Below are 24,142 nucleotides of genomic sequence, written 5' to 3' on the forward strand. Positions count from 1 at the left end.
TTTACTTCCAATATTTGTCGCATCTGCGGCAGATTTACTGCAGACTCTGATCAGGAAAGTGAGACGCCGAAAGCGAGGAAAGCGAGCCGGCGCACTCGTGCGTCTGAGGAGACGCGGACTGCGAACTGCTCTTCCTGGGATCTTCCTTTCCAACGTACGCTCACTCAGGAATGAGATGGACGAGCTGGCCCTGATGAGAAGCATGAACAGAGACGTTGCCTCCTCCTGTGTCTTGTGTTTTACGGAGTCGTGGCTCTGTGAGGACATCCCGGACAGCGCGCTCAAGCTGGAGGGCTTTCATCTGCTGCGCGCGGACCGGCAGGCCTCTCTCTCTGGTAAGACCACAGGTGGACGTGTCTGCTTCTACATTAATAGTGGCTGGTGCACAGATGTAACAGTGATTGCTCAGCACTGCTCTTCCTCTCTGGAATACCTTTTTATTCACTGCAAACCGTTTTATTCTCCGCGGGAGTTTGCTTCATTCATCTTGGCCGCTGTTTACATCCCGCCAGATGCGGATGCGCAGGCAGCTCAGTGCGCACTCGCGGAGCAGATACTGCACATGGAGCGGACATTCCCGGACTCTCTCATCATTGCTCTTGGGGACTTTTACAACACCCCCCTCCTCACCCCACACAAAAGAGGATTTCACACCACCTCCTCCCACCACAACCCTTCATATTCATGAAGCAGATGCGAGGAAGCAGTTTAAGAGTCTGAATGCTCGGAAAGCTCCCGGCCCAGACGGTGTGTCTCGTCTACTGGACGCAGCCGGAGGGTTCACTTGGTTGTTTGCTCTCAATAGAAGCTGAGCGCGTCTCCGTGTCTGTGCTGGTAAACGATACTGAGTCCCAGTGCTCAGTAAACTGTACACCTGACCGTTATTCTCCCACTGAATCCGGTGTGTCCACGGTCCAACACGTGCTCAACACGATGGTGCTGACCGGTGCCCAAACACACCAGAACACCAAATAAGTAAAATAACACAAACACGAACTTCTCCATGGCTCGTCGGGATGGCAACTGCTCCAAAAGTGACACATGAAATAGGCTGACATTTGAGTTTGACACGGGAGGTGAGGGGGTGTTTTGAATATGCTTGACTCCGTCACGAGGTTGCGCACAGCATCACCGGCAAGGGGGCTTGGTTTGAGAGGTTTTTGGCATCTGTGATGTGATTTACAACCATCCACCCATGTACAGCAAGAAGCCGCACTCACAACCGTGGGCATCAGCAAGTTGGTGAAATTTAAACAAAACAAAACAGCATTCCATCTGAAACTCTCTTATTGTACCCAAAATACAAATTTTAGTGATTACATGTGGCTTCATTAATTATGTTCAAACGGATGAATACATAACGCAAGTAATAACTTTATGATCAGTCAGTGAATGAAGGAGCTCAAGAGTGCAAATATAGTTGCAATAAAGTGACAAATATGCCCTTTTATGTCAAACAAAGACCGAAATAAGTGGCATCAGTGTGAGGATGAGAATGAGCGATCCAACCTCACACTGCAGATATCAGGGCAAAGCACAGTGGGGGGGTTGCAGTCTTCTTGGCTGGACCTTCTTCTGCAGTGTGTGATCTTCTAGGAGAGTCTTCATGCAGCATGCCTGCCAGTGTGGTCCACACTGCTTCTCTGTCAGTCTTGGGCACACTGCGTAGGTCTTTAAAACGTGGGTCCAGTGCAGTTGCGATCTGGAGCCATGCATAGTTGGTATGTTCCTGGCGGGAAGCAAGGTCTTCCTTAAACTTCTCTTTAAACCTCACCACATATGCAGGGTCCTCATCAGTTACTTCCATGACACGGCGCAGGTGGCAGAAGGCTGGTAGAACTACAGAGCAGGAGACGTAGGCCTCTCCTCCCAGCAGTTCAGTCACATATCTGCAGTGGAATACACACACACACACACACACACACACACACACACACACACACACACACACACACACACACACACACACACACACACACAGAGAGAGAGAGAGAGATAAGACAGCAAATTTAAAAAAGCTTTTTAATACTAGGTAATATTAATAAAATATTTGATTTCATTTATTTTTTAAATAAGACATTTTCATAATAACAAAACTGATTTAAGATGTATGTTTGATACATTTAATCTAAACCTACAATTATGGTCACAATGACAGGCTCACCTGCAGGGCTCTAGAAGTGTCTCCAGTCTCTGGAGTTTGTCCCACTCTGGAGGCGTCAGGAGGACAAGTTTATGCTTTTGTTTATCCAGAGTCGCGGTTACTGCAGTTTGGTTGCGGATCAAGCGCTTCACCATCTCCAGCGTGGAGTTCCAGCGCGTAGGCACGTCCTGGGCCAACGGCTCCTGCTTGCGCCCCAGTGACACCTGCTCTGCGTTCAGCTCTGCTGTGTTTGCTGGGCTGTGCTTAAAATGGCCAACAATTTTGCGGCATTTGGCCAGCGCAGTGACAAAGCCACTGTCTGCGAGACTCACTGTGATGCATCTCTGTAGAATGTGCGCGGTACACGGCATGTGATTGAATGGCATGATGCGAGCCGCGGCGATCATATTGCGCGCACTGTCCGTGCCTACTGTTGTCACCTTCTCCTCAATTCTCCACCTGCGAGCAACAGTCTGGAACTGCTCTGCACAAGCCTCCGCAAAGTGCCGCTCTTCCGTTTTCATTATAGTCAGCGCAAAGGATGTCAGACCCCAGGCTTCAGTGATTAAATGCGCAGTAACTCCCAGGTAATTGTCATTACTCAATGATGTCCAGTGGTCTCCTGTCAGAGCCACGCATTCTGTGTGAACTAAAGCCTCTTCTTTTTTCTTTTTCTCCGTTTCATACAGTTCGTGGATTCGAATTGTTATTGTGCTTCTCGCTGGGGGCTTGTAGGACGCGTCCTGAGATGCAACCTTTAAAACATCCGCAAAGCCCTTGTCCTCCACAATGCTTAGCGGTCTGCAGTCCTTTGCTATCCATTTGGCTATATTGTCGGTCAGTTTGTCCAAAGAAGACTTACCGAGTGGCCTGCGTTCACTAAGAGTGGTCTGACGCAGGCCGGGTGAAGCTGCTGCCCCGACAAACGCGTGTTTGGCATTAAGGTGGTATTTTAAGGTCGAATTTGAACGGTGAAATTGAAACTCTTTACTACAGTGAGTGCAAATTACAACGCGTTTGTTTATTGTCCCATCTATGTTCTTCTTGTATTTAAATTCCCCATCCAGAAGGCCATCCGCTTCCTGCTTCTCCATTTTCAGTGGCGCGGTAAACAAATCAAGTGGAATTATGGGAGCGACTTATCTGCGTGTTGCGCTAAATAGTTAAATATTCTAACGTAATTAATTCCAAAATTTAATTATCGCAATTAACGCGTTAATTTCGACAGCTATAAATATAATATAATATAATATAATATAATATAATATAATATATCATGTTGCTATTTAATGTTTTTTGTTCGTGTTGCAGCTGCTCTGTGAGCCAAGCTTTCGTTGTCTAAATTCAATGGCAATATATCTCTGCACCACACGATGGCGATAGATTCTCACAGACAGTCTGTGCTCTGCTTCCGCCACCAGTCATCTTTAAATCTTTTTTTTAATTCAATGAAACCTTTATTTAACTGTCCATCTCGCGGCATTACTTAAAAAAAATCATATTTAAATACAAAGAAGATTAAATACATGAACGACAGTAAATTGATAAAATAAGAGCAAATAAATATATTTACAAATGATAGCAACATCAATGGAATAAAAGCATGAACAGCAGCAGAAGGAGAAAGAGGCCTGTATCTACATTATTACTCTGGCAGCTCTCAGTCTCCATACAGACAGGACACGTTGCAGCGTAATTGCAGACAGGTGCGTGGGCCTGAGCTCCGCCCAGGCAGAATGACGAGTGGAAGAAAGCAGCAACACAATAAACATATGTAGCCTTGCGGAGCCGGCCGGGCAGACACCGAGACAGAGTGCAACGATTTTATACGTGACAACATACACAAAAAAACACACACAACAAAAATCAGAATGTGTTTGTGATTTGGATTTTTATTTAAAGGTGAAACCTTTTTTCTTTTCTTGTTTTGCCAGATTAGACATTTTGATTCATTTCATTTAGTTTTTTTGTTTTACTTTGATGCTATAATAGATGTTTTTAAAATGTAGTCATATTTAATACTATATTGCAGGGGTGCCCAATCCCGGTCCTCGAGAGCTACCGTCCTGCAGCTTTTAGATGCATCCCTACTCCAACACAGCTGAATCAAATGGTTTGATTACCTCTTCAGCATGCCATCGTGTTTGGCAAAGGCCTGATAACAAGCCATTCATTTGATTCAGCTGTGTTGGAGTAGGGATGCATCTAAAAGCTGCAGGATAGTAGCTCTCGAGGACTGGGATTGGGCAGCCCTGCTATATTGCATCATGGCAAAACAACAGTCTCCTCAAGCTGCTTTATACTGTAAGGTAAAAACACTACAGTAAAAGCCAGAAAACCCCAACAATCCAATGATCCCCTTTGAGCAAGCACTGGGCGACAGTGGGGAGGAAAAACTCCCTTTAGGAAGAAACCTCCGGCAGAACCAGGCTCAAGAAGGGGCGGCCATCTGCTGCGACCGGTTGGGGGTGGGTGGGCAATCTCAGTCCACGAGGGCCGGTGTCCCTGCAGGTTTTAGATGTGTCCTCGAACCAACACAGCTGATTTAAACGGCTAAATTAGCTCCTCAACATGTCCTGAAGTTCTCCAGAGGCCTGGTAACGAACTAATCATGTGATTCAGGTGTGTTGAGCCAAGGTGAGATCTAAAACCTGCAGGGACACCGGCCCTCGTGGACTGAGAATGCCCACCCATGATATAGGGAGACAAGATGAAGTATACTTCTAATGGCCTATTTTAGCAGTTAATTTTTAACAATCAACTGGTGGTAATCCATCATCAGAATTGAGGAAAGGTGGTGTTGATGGAGACTCTACAGGAGGATTCACTGGGGAAGCCATACCTGCACTTCTGCCAGGGTGTCTTGGACGTACCTGAATAAATGTAGTTTTCCCTGGAAGTGGACGAGGATTAATCTGAGACGGAGTCTCCTCAGAACATCTCCCCATCATGCTTCTATGGTCCAACGATGCCAGCTTTTGTCCTTTCTGTTTTTCTAATTTAAGCTGGAGTTGAGCGTCTTTCACTCTAGATTTTAGATGACCTATCTCTTTTTCTTCATTGGCAGCCTTTTGGATAATCTGGTTCACTGGTCCAATGAGCTCCTCTCTTTGTCGGAATAAAGCGTACTCGGAAGACTTTACCATGTCATTGTACTGCTTTTTAAATGATTCCAGCTCCCGTGTTTTAGCTAGTAAAGCTGCATCTAGATCCTTGCATCTGATACGTAGACAGTTCAGCTGTTTTTCAAGAAACTCCGTTGTTCCAACAAAGGGGGTGCCTTCCACTCCGTCTACGTATTTCTTTTTCAAGTAGTGGAACATATCCCTAAATTCCACCTTTTCTTTTCCTCTCAAGTGACCTTCATGTGGAAATGCCTTTTCAAAGGACAAAACGCACTGGCACAATTCCTCTTGGAAGTAGCGCTCTTTCTTCTCCAGCCAATTCACTTTGGATATAAATCTTTCCCGTTGCTTTTTTGTGGAGCGCAGTTTCTCTTCCAGCGCCACCTTTTCAGCCAGTGCCTGATTGTGTGCCGCTTTTACTTTGTGCCGGTCCACTGCTGTCTTTCTGTGGTTTTCCTGCTCTGTGCTTAGGGCCTTTTTGACGTCTTCAATTTTCTTTTTCAAAGAATCAACTTCGTCTTCAAGCATAGCCTTCATTTTCTTTTCCAAGGCCAGAGCTCTAATATTACTCTGGCATTTCTGCTTGATCGCCATATTCTGGGCCTTTTGGTCGTCTATCACTTTGCCCATTTGACCTTTCTCCTCTGTTAATTCTTTCATGTTTTTAACCATAAATTCATTTTCGTCTTGTAACTGTGTATTATGCCACAAAACACCGTCAATCCAACACTGCGAGGATTGACGTTCTTCCTCGCGTTCCTTAACCGCATTGACGGTCACACCTCTACTATTTTTTACTGCCGTCTGCAGCTTTTCTATTTTGGAGTCATACATGTTGATCACCTCTTCTAACTTCCTGTCTGCAGCATTTGCTTTGTTTTCCAGTTTTTTAGTATTTTCCTGGTAAAACTGCTGCATCTTATTTTTTTCCTCTTTGTGGCGTTTCAATAATAATTCAACAACTTGGCTGTTGTGAAATTGCTGACGTGCCACCTTTTCTTTCTCTGTTTCCAGCAGTCCTTGCAGGACTTGGACTTCGTCCTCGTGTTTTTCTTTAAGCTCAGCCAGAGTTTTCTCCGTCTCTGCGCGGAACTTTACCAGAGCTTCGTGGTCATCTTTTATCGAGTCCAACCTGTCTGCGATGTTTGTCCTGTCATCCAAGACCGAACCCAGCAGCTTATTATTCTGCAAAAGTTCATTGTTTTCTTTTGTTAGATCCTCGATCCGTTTCTTATTGACTGTATGCAGGTTTTTGAAGTAGTCAAGCTCAGTTTTGAGCTTTTCAACCTCGTCGATCATTGGCTGCAGTCTTTGCTCGAACTGTCTGGCATATGTTTCTTTTTCTTTTTCACTTTTTTTAACCATTGTTTTCGAGAAATTAACATTTCTGTCTTTGTTAGCTTTCGAACTCATTTCTGCTTTTTTATGTGCTGTATCACTCCAACAAAACGATAGCTTAATGAATTCCCTTTGACAGCTGTCCTCTATTTATAGACTTGAACATCAAAGGATGAAAGGACTGTCACTATGACATCACCACGTTCTGTGACGTAACAGGGCTTTGGAGCGTGATGTCACGGGGGTGGGCGTGGAAAGGATTTTGGGGGTCTAAACAAAGCGTGTCTTTTTTTTAAAACTTTATTTAACAAACAATGAGTATACAACATACGAACAGATGAAGTATACAACAGAACATGAACACAAAAAGCCAAGGGTGAAAGAAAAAGGTAACAATTATAAGAATACACGCAAAAATTCACATACATATATTGTTGTGAGAGCCTTTTTGTTGGTGCAGTCTGATATTGATTGTATGTGCATGTGCACATCCTTAAAATAATGACAGAAATATGGTGTTTTGTTAGTAAACTTACATTTATGGATAAAAAATTTAGCTAAAAGTATTAAGAAATTTATCATAAAAAACATTTCTCATACTTCTTGGGGAACTTAAAGAAACAGAATAAAACATTTTCCCATCGTAAAGAAAACTCCCTTAAAATATGGACAATAACAAAGCTGCTAAATTCCTTCCAGAATCTCTGTGTAAAAGAACAGTACCAAAAAAGATGTGTCACCGTTTCTGGATGATCCCCACAGAAAGTACAATTAGTATTTATGTCCCTTTTAAATTTGACCATGTAGTGACTGGCTGGATAACATGTATGTCGAATTTTAAAAGAGACTTCTTTCACCTTATTTACAATCAAATATTTATGGGGGACCATCCAGACTGTCTTCCGCTTGATATCTGGAACACTGATTGGAAAATTATATAGTGCAATAAAGTCGTTGTAAGTAAGTAGTTGTCCCTCTTTACTAACCAGCTGAGCCACCAATAGGATCCCATTTTGGAGCCAAGTTTCCAGGAAAAGTGATTTATTTTTCTATAAAATATCTCTGTTGTTCCAGATAAGGTATTTGTGAGGTGAGAAGTTGTGTTTATAAATGAGGGTCCACGCTAAGAGGACCTGCTTATGGAAGGATGAAAGCTTTACAGGGACTTTCTCAACATTGTAATTACAATTTCAAATAAAAGTAAAGCCACCAAAACGAGAGAAAATGTGGTATGGTATAAAGTTCCAGATAGAGGTAGGGTTTTAAGAAAATGTTTGGCCCAATTAATTTTGAAAGTGTTATTTAAAGTAGAAAAGTCTAAGACGTTAAGCCCACCTGATTCGTACTTATTCATCACAACAGTTTTTCTAATATAGTGCGTACGGTTTTTCCATATAAAATTAAAGAGCATACGGTCAATATCTTTACTACTTTTCTTATCCAGATGTAAGGAGAGAGCAGCATATGTTCATCGGGATATCCCTTCAGCTTTAGTAATTAACACTCTACCTTTCAAAGACAAGTCCCTTGTTCCAAGATGGCGCCGCCGCGTATGGATGCCCCGGTGCTTCAGTGCGTTACTTCTGTTTTGTTTTTGTGCATAACTTCTGTGTCTGGGCACTCCTCTGGATATTCTTACACTAGAGAAGAGCTTCTTAACTACAGGACTACAACACCTGTGGATTTACTTCCAATATTTGTCGCATCTGCGGCAGATTTACTGCAGACTCTGATCAGGAAAGTGAGACGCCGAAAGCGAGGAAAGCGAGCCGGCGCACTCGTGCGTCTGAGGAGACGCGGACTGCGAACTGCTCTTCCTGGGATCTTCCTTTCCAACGTACGCTCACTCAGGAATGAGATGGACGAGCTGGCCCTGATGAGAAGCATGAACAGAGACGTTGCCTCCTCCTGTGTCTTGTGTTTTACGGAGTCGTGGCTCTGTGAGGACATCCCGGACAGCGCGCTCAAGCTGGAGGGCTTTCATCTGCTGCGCGCGGACCGGCAGGCCTCTCTCTCTGGTAAGACCACAGGTGGACGTGTCTGCTTCTACATTAATAGTGGCTGGTGCACAGATGTAACAGTGATTGCTCAGCACTGCTCTTCCTCTCTGGAATACCTTTTTATTCACTGCAAACCGTTTTATTCTCCGCGGGAGTTTGCTTCATTCATCTTGGCCGCTGTTTACATCCCGCCAGATGCGGATGCGCAGGCAGCTCAGTGCGCACTCGCGGAGCAGATACTGCACATGGAGCGGACATTCCCGGACTCTCTCATCATTGCTCTTGGGGACTTTTACAACACCCCCCTCCTCACCCCACACAAAAGAGGATTTCACACCACCTCCTCCCACCACAACCCTTCATATTCATGAAGCAGATGCGAGGAAGCAGTTTAAGAGTCTGAATGCTCGGAAAGCTCCCGGCCCAGACGGTGTGTCTCGTCTACTGGACGCAGCCGGAGGGTTCACTTGGTTGTTTGCTCTCAATAGAAGCTGAGCGCGTCTCCGTGTCTGTGCTGGTAAACGATACTGAGTCCCAGTGCTCAGTAAACTGTACACCTGACCGTTATTCTCCCACTGAATCCGGTGTGTCCACGGTCCAACACGTGCTCAACACGATGGTGCTGACCGGTGCCCAAACACACCAGAACACCAAATAAGTAAAATAACACAAACACGAACTTCTCCATGGCTCGTCGGGATGGCAACTGCTCCAAAAGTGACACATGAAATAGGCTGACATTTGAGTTTGACACGGGAGGTGAGGGGGTGTTTTGAATATGCTTGACTCCGTCACGAGGTTGCGCACAGCATCACCGGCAAGGGGGCTTGGTTTGAGAGGTTTTTGGCATCTGTGATGTGATTTACAACCATCCACCCATGTACAGCAAGAAGCCGCACTCACAACCGTGGGCATCAGCAAGTTGGTGAAATTTAAACAAAACAAAACAGCATTCCATCTGAAACTCTCTTATTGTACCCAAAATACAAATTTTAGTGATTACATGTGGCTTCATTAATTATGTTCAAACGGATGAATACATAACGCAAGTAATAACTTTATGATCAGTCAGTGAATGAAGGAGCTCAAGAGTGCAAATATAGTTGCAATAAAGTGACAAATATGCCCTTTTATGTCAAACAAAGACCGAAATAAGTGGCATCAGTGTGAGGATGAGAATGAGCGATCCAACCTCACACTGCAGATATCAGGGCAAAGCACAGTGGGGGGGTTGCAGTCTTCTTGGCTGGACCTTCTTCTGCAGTGTGTGATCTTCTAGGAGAGTCTTCATGCAGCATGCCTGCCAGTGTGGTCCACACTGCTTCTCTGTCAGTCTTGGGCACACTGCGTAGGTCTTTAAAACGTGGGTCCAGTGCAGTTGCGATCTGGAGCCATGCATAGTTGGTATGTTCCTGGCGGGAAGCAAGGTCTTCCTTAAACTTCTCTTTAAACCTCACCACATATGCAGGGTCCTCATCAGTTACTTCCATGACACGGCGCAGGTGGCAGAAGGCTGGTAGAACTACAGAGCAGGAGACGTAGGCCTCTCCTCCCAGCAGTTCAGTCACATATCTGCAGTGGAATACACACACACACACACACACACACACACACACACACACACACACACACACACACACACACACACACACACACACACAGAGAGAGAGAGAGATAAGACAGCAAATTTAAAAAAGCTTTTTAATACTAGGTAATATTAATAAAATATTTGATTTCATTTATTTTTTAAATAAGACATTTTCATAATAACAAAACTGATTTAAGATGTATGTTTGATACATTTAATCTAAACCTACAATTATGGTCACAATGACAGGCTCACCTGCAGGGCTCTAGAAGTGTCTCCAGTCTCTGGAGTTTGTCCCACTCTGGAGGCGTCAGGAGGACAAGTTTATGCTTTTGTTTATCCAGAGTCGCGGTTACTGCAGTTTGGTTGCGGATCAAGCGCTTCACCATCTCCAGCGTGGAGTTCCAGCGCGTAGGCACGTCCTGGGCCAACGGCTCCTGCTTGCGCCCCAGTGACACCTGCTCTGCGTTCAGCTCTGCTGTGTTTGCTGGGCTGTGCTTAAAATGGCCAACAATTTTGCGGCATTTGGCCAGCGCAGTGACAAAGCCACTGTCTGCGAGACTCACTGTGATGCATCTCTGTAGAATGTGCGCGGTACACGGCATGTGATTGAATGGCATGATGCGAGCCGCGGCGATCATATTGCGCGCACTGTCCGTGCCTACTGTTGTCACCTTCTCCTCAATTCTCCACCTGCGAGCAACAGTCTGGAACTGCTCTGCACAAGCCTCCGCAAAGTGCCGCTCTTCCGTTTTCATTATAGTCAGCGCAAAGGATGTCAGACCCCAGGCTTCAGTGATTAAATGCGCAGTAACTCCCAGGTAATTGTCATTACTCAATGATGTCCAGTGGTCTCCTGTCAGAGCCACGCATTCTGTGTGAACTAAAGCCTCTTCTTTTTTCTTTTTCTCCGTTTCATACAGTTCGTGGATTCGAATTGTTATTGTGCTTCTCGCTGGGGGCTTGTAGGACGCGTCCTGAGATGCAACCTTTAAAACATCCGCAAAGCCCTTGTCCTCCACAATGCTTAGCGGTCTGCAGTCCTTTGCTATCCATTTGGCTATATTGTCGGTCAGTTTGTCCAAAGAAGACTTACCGAGTGGCCTGCGTTCACTAAGAGTGGTCTGACGCAGGCCGGGTGAAGCTGCTGCCCCGACAAACGCGTGTTTGGCATTAAGGTGGTATTTTAAGGTCGAATTTGAACGGTGAAATTGAAACTCTTTACTACAGTGAGTGCAAATTACAACGCGTTTGTTTATTGTCCCATCTATGTTCTTCTTGTATTTAAATTCCCCATCCAGAAGGCCATCCGCTTCCTGCTTCTCCATTTTCAGTGGCGCGGTAAACAAATCAAGTGGAATTATGGGAGCGACTTATCTGCGTGTTGCGCTAAATAGTTAAATATTCTAACGTAATTAATTCCAAAATTTAATTATCGCAATTAACGCGTTAATTTCGACAGCTATAAATATAATATAATATAATATAATATAATATATCATGTTGCTATTTAATGTTTTTTGTTCGTGTTGCAGCTGCTCTGTGAGCCAAGCTTTCGTTGTCTAAATTCAATGGCAATATATCTCTGCACCACACGATGGCGATAGATTCTCACAGACAGTCTGTGCTCTGCTTCCGCCACCAGTCATCTTTAAATCTTTTTTTTAATTCAATGAAACCTTTATTTAACTGTCCATCTCGCGGCATTACTTAAAAAAAATCATATTTAAATACAAAGAAGATTAAATACATGAACGACAGTAAATTGATAAAATAAGAGCAAATAAATATATTTACAAATGATAGCAACATCAATGGAATAAAAGCATGAACAGCAGCAGAAGGAGAAAGAGGCCTGTATCTACATTATTACTCTGGCAGCTCTCAGTCTCCATACAGACAGGACACGTTGCAGCGTAATTGCAGACAGGTGCGTGGGCCTGAGCTCCGCCCAGGCAGAATGACGAGTGGAAGAAAGCAGCAACACAATAAACATATGTAGCCTTGCGGAGCCGGCCGGGCAGACACCGAGACAGAGTGCAACGATTTTATACGTGACAACACACACAAAAAAACACACACAACAAAAATCAGAATGTGTTTGTGATTTGGATTTTTATTTAAAGGTGAAACCTTTTTTCTTTTCTTGTTTTGCCAGATTAGACATTTTGATTCATTTCATTTAGTTTTTTTGTTTTACTTTGATGCTATAATAGATGTTTTTAAAATGTAGTCATATTTAATACTATATTGCAGGGGTGCCCAATCCCGGTCCTCGAGAGCTACCGTCCTGCAGCTTTTAGATGCATCCCTACTCCAACACAGCTGAATCAAATGGTTTGATTACCTCTTCAGCATGCCATCGTGTTTGGCAAAGGCCTGATAACAAGCCATTCATTTGATTCAGCTGTGTTGGAGTAGGGATGCATCTAAAAGCTGCAGGATAGTAGCTCTCGAGGACTGGGATTGGGCAGCCCTGCTATATTGCATCATGGCAAAACAACAGTCTCCTCAAGCTGCTTTATACTGTAAGGTAAAAACACTACAGTAAAAGCCAGAAAACCCCAACAATCCAATGATCCCCTTTGAGCAAGCACTGGGCGACAGTGGGGAGGAAAAACTCCCTTTAGGAAGAAACCTCCGGCAGAACCAGGCTCAAGAAGGGGCGGCCATCTGCTGCGACCGGTTGGGGGTGGGTGGGCAATCTCAGTCCACGAGGGCCGGTGTCCCTGCAGGTTTTAGATGTGTCCTCGAACCAACACAGCTGATTTAAACGGCTAAATTAGCTCCTCAACATGTCCTGAAGTTCTCCAGAGGCCTGGTAACGAACTAATCATGTGATTCAGGTGTGTTGAGCCAAGGTGAGATCTAAAACCTGCAGGGACACCGGCCCTCGTGGACTGAGAATGCCCACCCATGATATAGGGAGACAAGATGAAGTATACTTCTAATGGCCTATTTTAGCAGTTAATTTTTAACAATCAACTGGTGGTAATCCATCATCAGAATTGAGGAAAGGTGGTGTTGATGGAGACTCTACAGGAGGATTCACTGGGGAAGCCATACCTGCACTTCTGCCAGGGTGTCTTGGACGTACCTGAATAAATGTAGTTTTCCCTGGAAGTGGACGAGGATTAATCTGAGACGGAGTCTCCTCAGAACATCTCCCCATCATGCTTCTATGGTCCAACGATGCCAGCTTTTGTCCTTTCTGTTTTTCTAATTTAAGCTGGAGTTGAGCGTCTTTCACTCTAGATTTTAGATGACCTATCTCTTTTTCTTCATTGGCAGCCTTTTGGATAATCTGGTTCACTGGTCCAATGAGCTCCTCTCTTTGTCGGAATAAAGCGTACTCGGAAGACTTTACCATGTCATTGTACTGCTTTTTAAATGATTCCAGCTCCCGTGTTTTAGCTAGTAAAGCTGCATCTAGATCCTTGCATCTGATACGTAGACAGTTCAGCTGTTTTTCAAGAAACTCCGTTGTTCCAACAAAGGGGGTGCCTTCCACTCCGTCTACGTATTTCTTTTTCAAGTAGTGGAACATATCCCTAAATTCCACCTTTTCTTTTCCTCTCAAGTGACCTTCATGTGGAAATGCCTTTTCAAAGGACAAAACGCACTGGCACAATTCCTCTTGGAAGTAGCGCTCTTTCTTCTCCAGCCAATTCACTTTGGATATAAATCTTTCCCGTTGCTTTTTTGTGGAGCGCAGTTTCTCTTCCAGCGCCACCTTTTCAGCCAGTGCCTGATTGTGTGCCGCTTTTACTTTGTGCCGGTCCACTGCTGTCTTTCTGTGGTTTTCCTGCTCTGTGCTTAGGGCCTTTTTGACGTCTTCAATTTTCTTTTTCAAAGAATCAACTTCGTCTTCAAGCATAGCCTTCATTTTCTTTTCCAAGGCCAGAGCTCTAATATTACTCTGGCATTTCTGCTTGATCGCCATATTCTGGGCCTTTTGGTCGTCTATCACTTTGCCCATTTGACCTTTCTCCTCTGTTAATTCTTTCATGTTTTTAACCATAAATTCATTTTCGTCTTGTAACTTTGTATTATGCCACAAAACACCGTCAATCCAACACTGCGAGGATTGACGTTCTTCCTCGCGTTCCTTAACCGCATTGACGGTCACACCTCTACTATTTTTTACTGCCGTCTGCAGCTTTTCTATTTTGGAGTCATACATGTTGATCACCTCTTCTAACTTCCTGTCTGCAGCATTTGCTTTGTTTTCCAGTTTTTTAGTATTTTCCTGGTAAAACTGCTGCATCTTATTTTTTTCCTCTTTGTGGCGTTTCAATAATAATTCAACAACTTGGCTGTTGTGAAATTGCTGACGTGCCACCTTTTCTTTCTCTGTTTCCAGCAGTCCTTGCAGGACTTGGACTTCGTCCTCGTGTTTTTCTTTAAGCTCAGCCAGAGTTTTCTCCGTCTCTGCGCGGAACTTTACCAGAGCTTCGTGGTCATCTTTTATCGAGTCCAACCTGTCTGCGATGTTTGTCCTGTCATCCAAGACCGAACCCAGCAGCTTATTATTCTGCAAAAGTTCATTGTTTTCTTTTGTTAGATCCTCGATCCGTTTCTTATTGACTGTATGCAGGTTTTTGAAGTAGTCAAGCTCAGTTTTGAGCTTTTCAACCTCGTCGATCATTGGCTGCAGTCTTTGCTCGAACTGTCTGGCATATGTTTCTTTTTCTTTTTCACTTTTTTTAACCATTGTTTTCGAGAAATTAACATTTCTGTCTTTGTTAGCTTTCGAACTCATTTCTGCTTTTTTATGTGCTGTATCACTCCAACAAAACGATAGCTTAATGAATTCCCTTTGACAGCTGTCCTCTATTTATAGACTTGAACATCAAAGGATGAAAGGACTGTCACTATGACATCACCACGTTCTGTGACGTAACAGGGCTTTGGAGCGTGATGTCACGGGGGTGGGCGTGGAAAGGATTTTGGGGGTCTAAACAAAGCGTGTCTTTTTTTTAAAACTTTATTTAACAAACAATGAGTATACAACATACGAACAGATGAAGTATGATAGAAGTAACTTTTAAGTTTAAACTGCAGATGTCTATTATTAAAAGATACCTCCGTTATAAAGCTTTCAAATGTATTAAAATGTTCATATATTTTTGTATCACATGCTATTACATCCTGACACACACACACACACACACACACACACACACACACACACATACACATGCTAATAAGTAAGCTTGAAAAACAGGAAATGCTACGCAACTGTCTCTTGGTATAAATAAATCTGACTGCAATGCCTCGGTTGTGAGTATGATCCAATCTCTCACCCGTGCACGTAGTTCTCTGAAAACTCTCTGACTGTCTTGTATTCCTTCATTGTACTTAAAATGTCACAAAACCACTGACATTTAATTGGTCCTTCGAGCCGGAGAGTTGACTGATATTATTATATCGATTATTAGTCCAACTGTCCACAGACGGAGTCTTCGGATCCTGACGTCGTGACCGCCTGCACTGCAAACGCTCGCTTCCAGGAAGACGAGGAAAGCCCACAGTCGTAAATTCGTCTGCTGGCCGGTGCTTACACAGGCTTCACGGCGACAGGACTCGATAACACCGGAAAAGAACACAGCGCTACTTTGAAGGTGAATATAACACAGTCATAAACATCATGCGTTTGAAATAAATCGACTTTACAACGACACTCATACCTGTAGAATCCTGTGTGGACACTAAGGGAGGTCCTGTGTGGGCCGAAGGTTCGAAAGTAACCTATAAGACGGGATTGCACTTCCTGTGTGGATCGCACCCGCTAAAAACTTTAACAAGGGAAGGTTAGAAAGTAACCTATAAGACGGGATTGCACTTCCTGTGTGGATCGCGCCCGCTAAAAACTTTAACAAGGGAAGGAGTGTCGAGTAAAAGCAGGTTTTCGTTTAGGCGCAATGTATGTGTGTAAAGAGTAAGTACGCCTTTGAATAGAGACTCTAGGTCTCTGTACTACTCTTCTGTTTTCCTGTGAGGTATTGTGTGGTGGGGAAGAGAAAAGGTTGCGCTTCATCGCATAAAATTGGGGCCGCCCTGAGTTTAGCTCAGGGTAGAAGGCTGCCTCAATAACCTCCTCCGACCTTTGTATCCACCAAACTTCATAGTGTATGTGTTGGCAGTATTAATAAAATAAAAATAAAACAAATAAATTAAAATGGGAAATAAACCCACAAGACCTGAATTAACCGCTGATGAGCAGTGGATGGAGAAAATCCATCCAGGTGCCGGCCAAAATAAGCGCAAATAAGGGAGACCCTCCAAACAGAACTAAATAATGAAATATAGTTGGCATGACGATCATGCCCAGATTGTATAAAATAAATAAAAGGAAATCATTCACATGAAAACCTTTTCTATAAAAAGAGAGATGCATAAGGTAGATTAAGGCTGTGTCATTGTTCAGCCAAGGAAAGTGCGTGAAAAGATAAATGTCTCCATCTTGGAAATGGGTGAGACTGCAGCTCGCCCACAGTCCTTGATGGATACAAAATAAAATATAATAATAAACTACTTGGTTCGACATGCAACAGAGAGAATGAATGTGACTGAAGGTTGGATCTGAGATGAGGCAAACAGAAGACCAGTCTAAAAAGTAGGCACAAACCTGTTCAGAGAAAAAGCAAATTTGTACAGATTGGATGAATTCTAAATTATCTGTTTGCTGAGTAAGATGATCCTAACTATTAATAATATTAATAATGATATAAAATAATAACAGGAAGTATCCTAGTCAGTATGATGTGAGATGGATAATTGTTATGAAGTAGTCTGCATCAAGCTTAAGGTTTGCTCAAACTCAGTATAATGACATATGAGATGAAGAAAATAAAGGCAATATTTGAACCAATTAGGTGCATAGAGGCACTTAACCTGTTTGAAAACCTGTCATTTATCCTAGATAAAAGATTACTGAGATGTGTAGCACATTTATAATAACAACTAATAGGCCAAACCCTGTAGATAATAGCTAAACCTACAGGATTGAGAAGCTGAATTAAATATGTGGACACTGCTAAGTTGATGAGCATGTTACACTTTTTTTTATCTTTGTTTTATTTGTTTTTTAGAGCAGAGGCTGCATGCTATTGAAAGCCCACACATGCAGCTGTCTGTGAGCTCAGTTTTTCCCTGACACTTCTGCTTTGTTTCTGGCAGCATTTTTCTTTGTCTTTTTGTGTCCTGACTCAATACAAGCAGCGCTACAACCAGTGTATGAGAGAATCAGAACCATACTAGCCCCAAGACCTGATTATGCAAAAATAGGAGAGACTAAACAAAAAGAAAATGAGACAGCCTCTGATTTTCTGGATAGACTGCCCCCAGTCTTCCGACAAAACTCAGGTTTAGAATATACTGAAGGCCCGGAGACACCATACCAACAACAGCTAAAAAATGCATTTTTGAAGGGCCTCCTCCCAAAAGTTAGAGCTCATGTAGATAAACATTGGGTCACCCAAAATACTGGGAACCTACCCGATGCTTTGCAGTATGCAGAACATGCAGTGAAAGTCCAAAAGAACAAAGCAGCCCTGTGGAGTTTTTGTAGTAACCACTGAAGGAGAAATCGTTGCATACACAGGAAGAAATCCACAAAAAGGGAAAGGCAGGAAACAGAATAAAGATGATAAAGAACGACACAGAAGGTGTTATAATTGTGATAAAGAAGGGCATTTTGCCAGAGATTGCAGGAAAAGACAGAAGACACACATGAGGGCTGGCTTCAAGGCCGCAGGACAGGCTGTATGAGATACACTCTGGGGTGGGTTTTAAATGTAAAGCCCAGCACCCACCTAACTGACTCTCCAGCCTCATGCCTTGTAACTGAGAGGGCAGAATGATCGCAGTTGGCACCTGTAGATGAAACAGACATTGTAAACTTGCCAAAATCCCTATGGTCCACTGGACCAACAGATGTCGGCCTGATAAAAAACGCTGACTCAATACAAGTAAAGGTAATCTCAAAACACAGACCAATGAAGCCGCAATATCCACTATCTGCAGAAGCAAAAAACGGAATCCGCCCAGTTATAGCAGATATGGAAAAAGCAGGGATTCTCATAAAAACAAATAAAACAACGTGTAACACACCTATATTTCCAGTAAAAAAAGCAAACACAGGGAAATATAGACTTGTTCACGACTTAAGAGCAATTAATGACATTACAGAACAAATACCTCCTGTTGTGGCGAATCCACATACAATATTGAACCAAGTGTCACCCAGAGAAAAATGGTTCTCAGTCATAGATCTTTCTAATGCATTCTTTTCCGTGCCCCTGCACCCAGAGTCACAAGGGCTATTTGGCTTCACGTTTGATAACCAGAAATACACATACACACGCTTACCACAAGGTTTTCAAAATAGTCCAACACTATATGCGGAAGCTCTTAAGCACTCAATGTCTACTTGCACTCTGCCTGCTCCAGGAAAGTTCCTACTATACGTAGATGATATTCTGGTGACCGGAAACACGCAGACAGACTGCAAGGCAAACACCCTCACCGTGCTATATCACCTAGCACAGCAGGGTCACAAAGTGTCACAACACAAGTTACAACTGACATATCTAGGTCAAGGCAGACAGCGTTTAGACAGCAGAAAAGTAGCTGTACAATACGCTTCTAAGCCTGTCGCCAAACAACAAATGATGAGTTATTTAGGTCTTTGCAACTTTTGCAGATGTTGGATACCTGAATATGCACTGCTGGCCACCTTTGCTAAACTTGATCTATGGCAAACACTTAGTTCTGAAAGATGACATAAAATGGACACCAGAGGCAGATAAAGCATTTATTGACTTGAAACTTGCCCTGCAAACAAGTACAGTTTTAGCTTTGCCTGACTGTGACAAGCACCCTCCTTCCTGCAGAAGTAGATGGTGCCGAACACAGCTGTATGCAGAAGCTAACTTAAAAAAAAAAAAAAAAAAAAAAAAAAAAAAAATGAAACCCCGACCAGACATTTTTAGTACACTGCAGCCTACTGTTTTAGAAGCGAAACCTTTAGCTTCCTCTTTTTCAGCACAGAGTGAATAACTAACGGCTATCATACGTGCATGATGCGCAAAGATCAAGATATATATATTCACACTGACAGTCAATATGCGTTGCACACCAAAAAAGATAATTCAGAAATTACTGAAGGCAATAACTTCGCAGGCCAAGCCGCAAAGAAGGCCGCACGGCAACCAATATGAACTTTAATGTCTGAAACTTTACAGCTAATACCACTTGATGTACTTCAAAATGAATAGGAAGCCGCTCCTATAGAGGAGCAAAAGAAATGGTTAAAGTGTGGAGCACGGCTACAAAATTGCTACACAAGACAGCAGCATTAGTGACAAATAGCTTAAAGCATTTGTCAAGGGGTGGAATGATGAGTATCCTCCCCAAACACTTCTATACTCAAAATTTTGAAGCTTCAGCACAAGAGCCTATCAGAACATGCATGATTTGCCAGAAACATAATGCCCAAGGGAATCTAAGGCCCCAAAGAGGTCATTTCCCCACTCCACCTCACCCATTTCATACCATACACATGGATTTTATCCAACTAAACAAACTAACACCTTTTGAGATAGAGCCAATAGATAAATCAATAAGAGAAACAACATTAGCAGAATGGATGGCAAAGCTGCTAGAGAATAAAGAAATAATAACGAACAATCAACTGCCGAGTGATTCTCTTCCAGTCTCTTCCAGGTTGAAACCAGGCGACTGGATCCTGATCAAAGTACTCCAAAGGAAAAACTGGAGCACTCCCAGGTGGGAAGGCCCCTACCAGGTCCTGATCACCACGCCCACGGCATGCAAAATTGCTGAACGACCTTCGTGGATTCATCAAAGTCACACCAAAAGGGTAGAGCCTACCTAAAGCATAGACCCTAGTCTCCTCCAGACCTCTTTGTGTTCGCCCGGTGGGGGGTAGGGTGATCAGGTGGCAACACTCGTGAACCCACCTCTCTGGCCGGGGTCTACTCACTGGGGGTCTTGAGAGAGAGACACAAGGTCAAGAAGAAGAGACGCTCACCCAAGGGAAAATCATCCAATCAAGATGATCAACATGCTATTACCAACTCTTCTGAGCCTGCTGGTTGTCTCCCAGACACACGGGTTCAACCCTTGTAATGACACAGACGGACAGGCAAAGAAAACAGACGACCTTTACCTGTGTTACAACAAGACAAGCTTCACCTCTACCGTATGGATACCTTTTAACTCATTCTACATAGGAGGATACAAAGCCGAAGCCTGGAAAGGCTACGACTGGTACCTATCCAGTTCAGACGGAAACAACCCAGGATGGGACACCGTTTTCACTTATACTGGAAATGATTGGATGCCATATCAAAGCAGTTAACTGCAAGAATCAGCAAAAAACCTTTCAAAGCAAATGAACTGGACGAAGACAGCTGAACACCTGATCCTCAACTTCCACACGCTGAACAACCCATTGCTGGAGAAGCCACCAAAATCACAGAAAAGAACCCACCTGGTTCCAACGCTGGCAAGTAGCTCTAACTGCTACCATCTGACCCTATTTATCTACAAGAGCGGAAAAGATCCACATCACTTCGTGTCAATATGCAATAACATAACGAAAGGCATGGTCCCATCATCCACAGAGGCGCCACAGGAAGAAGACGAACCAAACGGAAGCCCGGCTTTATCTGCAGGCCCACTCTCAAAAACGATGAAAACTGCCATAATAGTGGGACCAAAACTAAAGCCAGACGACTGGTTCCGAGTCACCACAGGGATCACAGGACACTCAAATAACTGGTTACTACTGGCAGAACAAGCAGCTCAAGATGCTAGTGATGACTGCATGGTCTGCCTAGGACCAAGACCAATACTGAGAGTGGTACCTGCACCTATGGAAGAAAACTGCCTGACAGCTGTAATGAACCATACCAACGAAGAAAAAAGAAAACCCATATTCTCACAAGATGTGATGGTAGCAAACCACACCTGCATAAATATGATAGGCCCAGGAGAAAGGCTGGGAAGCCTCAACGCAACTAGCTGCCTAACCATTACAAAGGTGGACTCCTCATTCAAGCCACGAAGCAGAGCTGATGTCTGGTGGTGGTGTGGAGACCTAAACCTGTATGATCGTTTGCCTAACAACTGGATCGGCATGTGTGGATTGGTATCACTGTTGTTACCCATTCAGGTTGTAAAACTCAAAGCCACGGATATAACTATAACAGAGGACGACTGAAGATAAACCCACGACAAAAGAGATCAGCACCAGAACAACCTGGACCAGACCCAACGTACATCGATGCCATAGGCATTCCCAGAGGAGTACCCGACGAATATAAACTAGTGGACCAAGTGGCTGCCGGTTTCGAATCGTCGGTGTGCTGGTGGTGTACAATCAACAAGAATGTGGACCGAATTAACTATATCCACTATAACGTCCAGAGACTAGGAAACCTGACACAATCAGGCTTCCATGCAGTGGCCGAGCAACTAAGAGCCACCTCACTGATGTCTTTCCAGAACAGAATTGCATTGGACATGCTACTGAGCGAAAAGAATGGGGTGTGTTCGATGTTCGGAGAGCAATGTTGTACCTTCATCCCTAACAACACCGCAGCTGATGGAAGTCTGACCAGAGCCCTAGAAGGCCTGAAGACTCTGAACGAGAAAATGAAGGAGCATTCTGGAGTTGACACTTCTACGTGGGACAACTGGATTGACATGTGTGAGAAATATCGGAGTTTTGTGTCATCAATCCAGGTATCTGTAGCAGTATTCGCAGCCATACTCACCTTGTGCGGATGCTGTTGCATACCTTGTATCAGAGCACTGATAAACAGACTTATCGCAACAGCCATAACTCCCTATGTCACATCCCCACCAGAGACTATGATGCTCCTTGAAAACAATGAAAGTGACACAGACTCTGAGGAAGAAGAGGACAACATATAAATAAGGAAAAAGAATTTATAATGTTGAACATTTAACTTTGCTAAATGACACTCTAGTTGAAAATGTACCCGCAAGTGACTAGAAGTTGATAAGATGCAAAATATTTGAACAACAGCAGGGAATGATAGAAGTAACTTTTAAGTTTAAACTGCAGATGTCTATTATTAAAAGATACCTCCGTTATAAAGCTTTCAAATGTATTAAAATGTTCATATATTTTTGTATCACATGCTATTACATCCTGACACACACACACACACACACACACACACACATACACATGCTAATAAGTAAGCTTGAAAAACAGGAAATGCTACGCAACTGTCTCTTGGTATAAATAAATCTGACTGCAATGCCTCGGTTGTGAGTATGATCCAATCTCTCACCCGTGCACGTAGTTCTCTGAAAACTCTCTGACTGTCTTGTATTCCTTCATTGTACTTAAAATGTCACAAAACCACTGACAAAGTATACAACAGAACATGAACACAAAAAGCCAAGGGTGAAAGAAAAAGGTAACAATTATAAGAATACACGCAAAAATTCACATACATATATTGTTGTGAGAGCCTTTTTGTTGGTGCAGTCTGATATTGATTGTATGTGCATGTGCACATCCTTAAAATAATGACAGAAATATGGTGTTTTGTTAGTAAACTTACATTTATGGATAAAAAATTTAGCTAAAAGTATTAAGAAATTTATCATAAAAAACATTTCTCATACTTCTTGGGGAACTTAAAGAAACAGAATAAAACATTTTCCCATCGTAAAGAAAACTCCCTTAAAATATGGACAATAACAAAGCTGCTAAATTCCTTCCAGAATCTCTGTGTAAAAGAACAGTACCAAAAAAGATGTGTCACCGTTTCTGGATGATCCCCACAGAAAGTACAATTAGTATTTATGTCCCTTTTAAATTTGACCATGTAGTGACTGGCTGGATAACATGTATGTCGAATTTTAAAAGAGACTTCTTTCACCTTATTTACAATCAAATATTTATGGGGGACCATCCAGACTGTCTTCCGCTTGATATCTGGAACACTGATTGGAAAATTATATAGTGCAATAAAGTCGTTGTAAGTAAGTAGTTGTCCCTCTTTACTAACCAGCTGAGCCACCAATAGGATCCCATTTTGGAGCCAAGTTTCCAGGAAAAGTGATTTATTTTTCTATAAAATATCTCTGTTGTTCCAGATAAGGTATTTGTGAGGTGAGAAGTTGTGTTTATAAATGAGGGTCCACGCTAAGAGGACCTGCTTATGGAAGGATGAAAGCTTTACAGGGACTTTCTCAACATTGTAATTACAATTTCAAATAAAAGTAAAGCCACCAAAACGAGAGAAAATGTGGTATGGTATAAAGTTCCAGATAGAGGTAGGGTTTTAAGAAAATGTTTGGCCCAATTAATTTTGAAAGTGTTATTTAAAGTAGAAAAGTCTAAGACGTTAAGCCCACCTGATTCGTACTTATTCATCACAACAGTTTTTCTAATATAGTGCGTACGGTTTTTCCATATAAAATTAAAGAGCATACGGTCAATATCTTTACTACTTTTCTTATCCAGATGTAAGGAGAGAGCAGCATATGTTCATCGGGATATCCCTTCAGCTTTAGTAATTAACACTCTACCTTTCAAAGACAAGTCCCTTGTTCCAAGATGGCGCCGCCGCGTATGGATGCCCCGGTGCTTCAGTGCGTTACTTCTGTTTTGTTTTTGTGCATAACTTCTGTGTCTGGGCACTCCTCTGGATATTCTTACACTAGAGAAGAGCTTCTTAACTACAGGACTACAACACCTGTGGATTTACTTCCAATATTTGTCGCATCTGCGGCAGATTTACTGCAGACTCTGATCAGGAAAGTGAGACGCCGAAAGCGAGGAAAGCGAGCCGGCGCACTCGTGCGTCTGAGGAGACGCGGACTGCGAACTGCTCTTCCTGGGATCTTCCTTTCCAACGTACGCTCACTCAGGAAT

The 24,142-nt window shown here is 43.1% G+C and overlaps 1 long non-coding RNA gene across 1 annotated transcript; it reads left to right on the forward strand.

Moving 5' to 3' along the window:
- The first annotated feature begins 15,109 nt into the window (after positions 1-15,109).
- Positions 15,110-22,571, forward strand: LOC143415043 (uncharacterized). The gene is made up of 2 exons (XR_013095649.1): positions 15,110-15,818; positions 19,914-22,571. It is a non-coding gene; the product is annotated as an uncharacterized LOC143415043 (long non-coding RNA).
- The last annotated feature ends 1,571 nt before the right edge of the window (positions 22,572-24,142 follow it).

This window comes from Maylandia zebra, linkage group LG23 (genome assembly GCF_041146795.1).
Source record: "Maylandia zebra isolate NMK-2024a linkage group LG23, Mzebra_GT3a, whole genome shotgun sequence".
Lineage (NCBI taxonomy): Eukaryota > Metazoa > Chordata > Actinopteri > Cichliformes > Cichlidae > Maylandia > Maylandia zebra.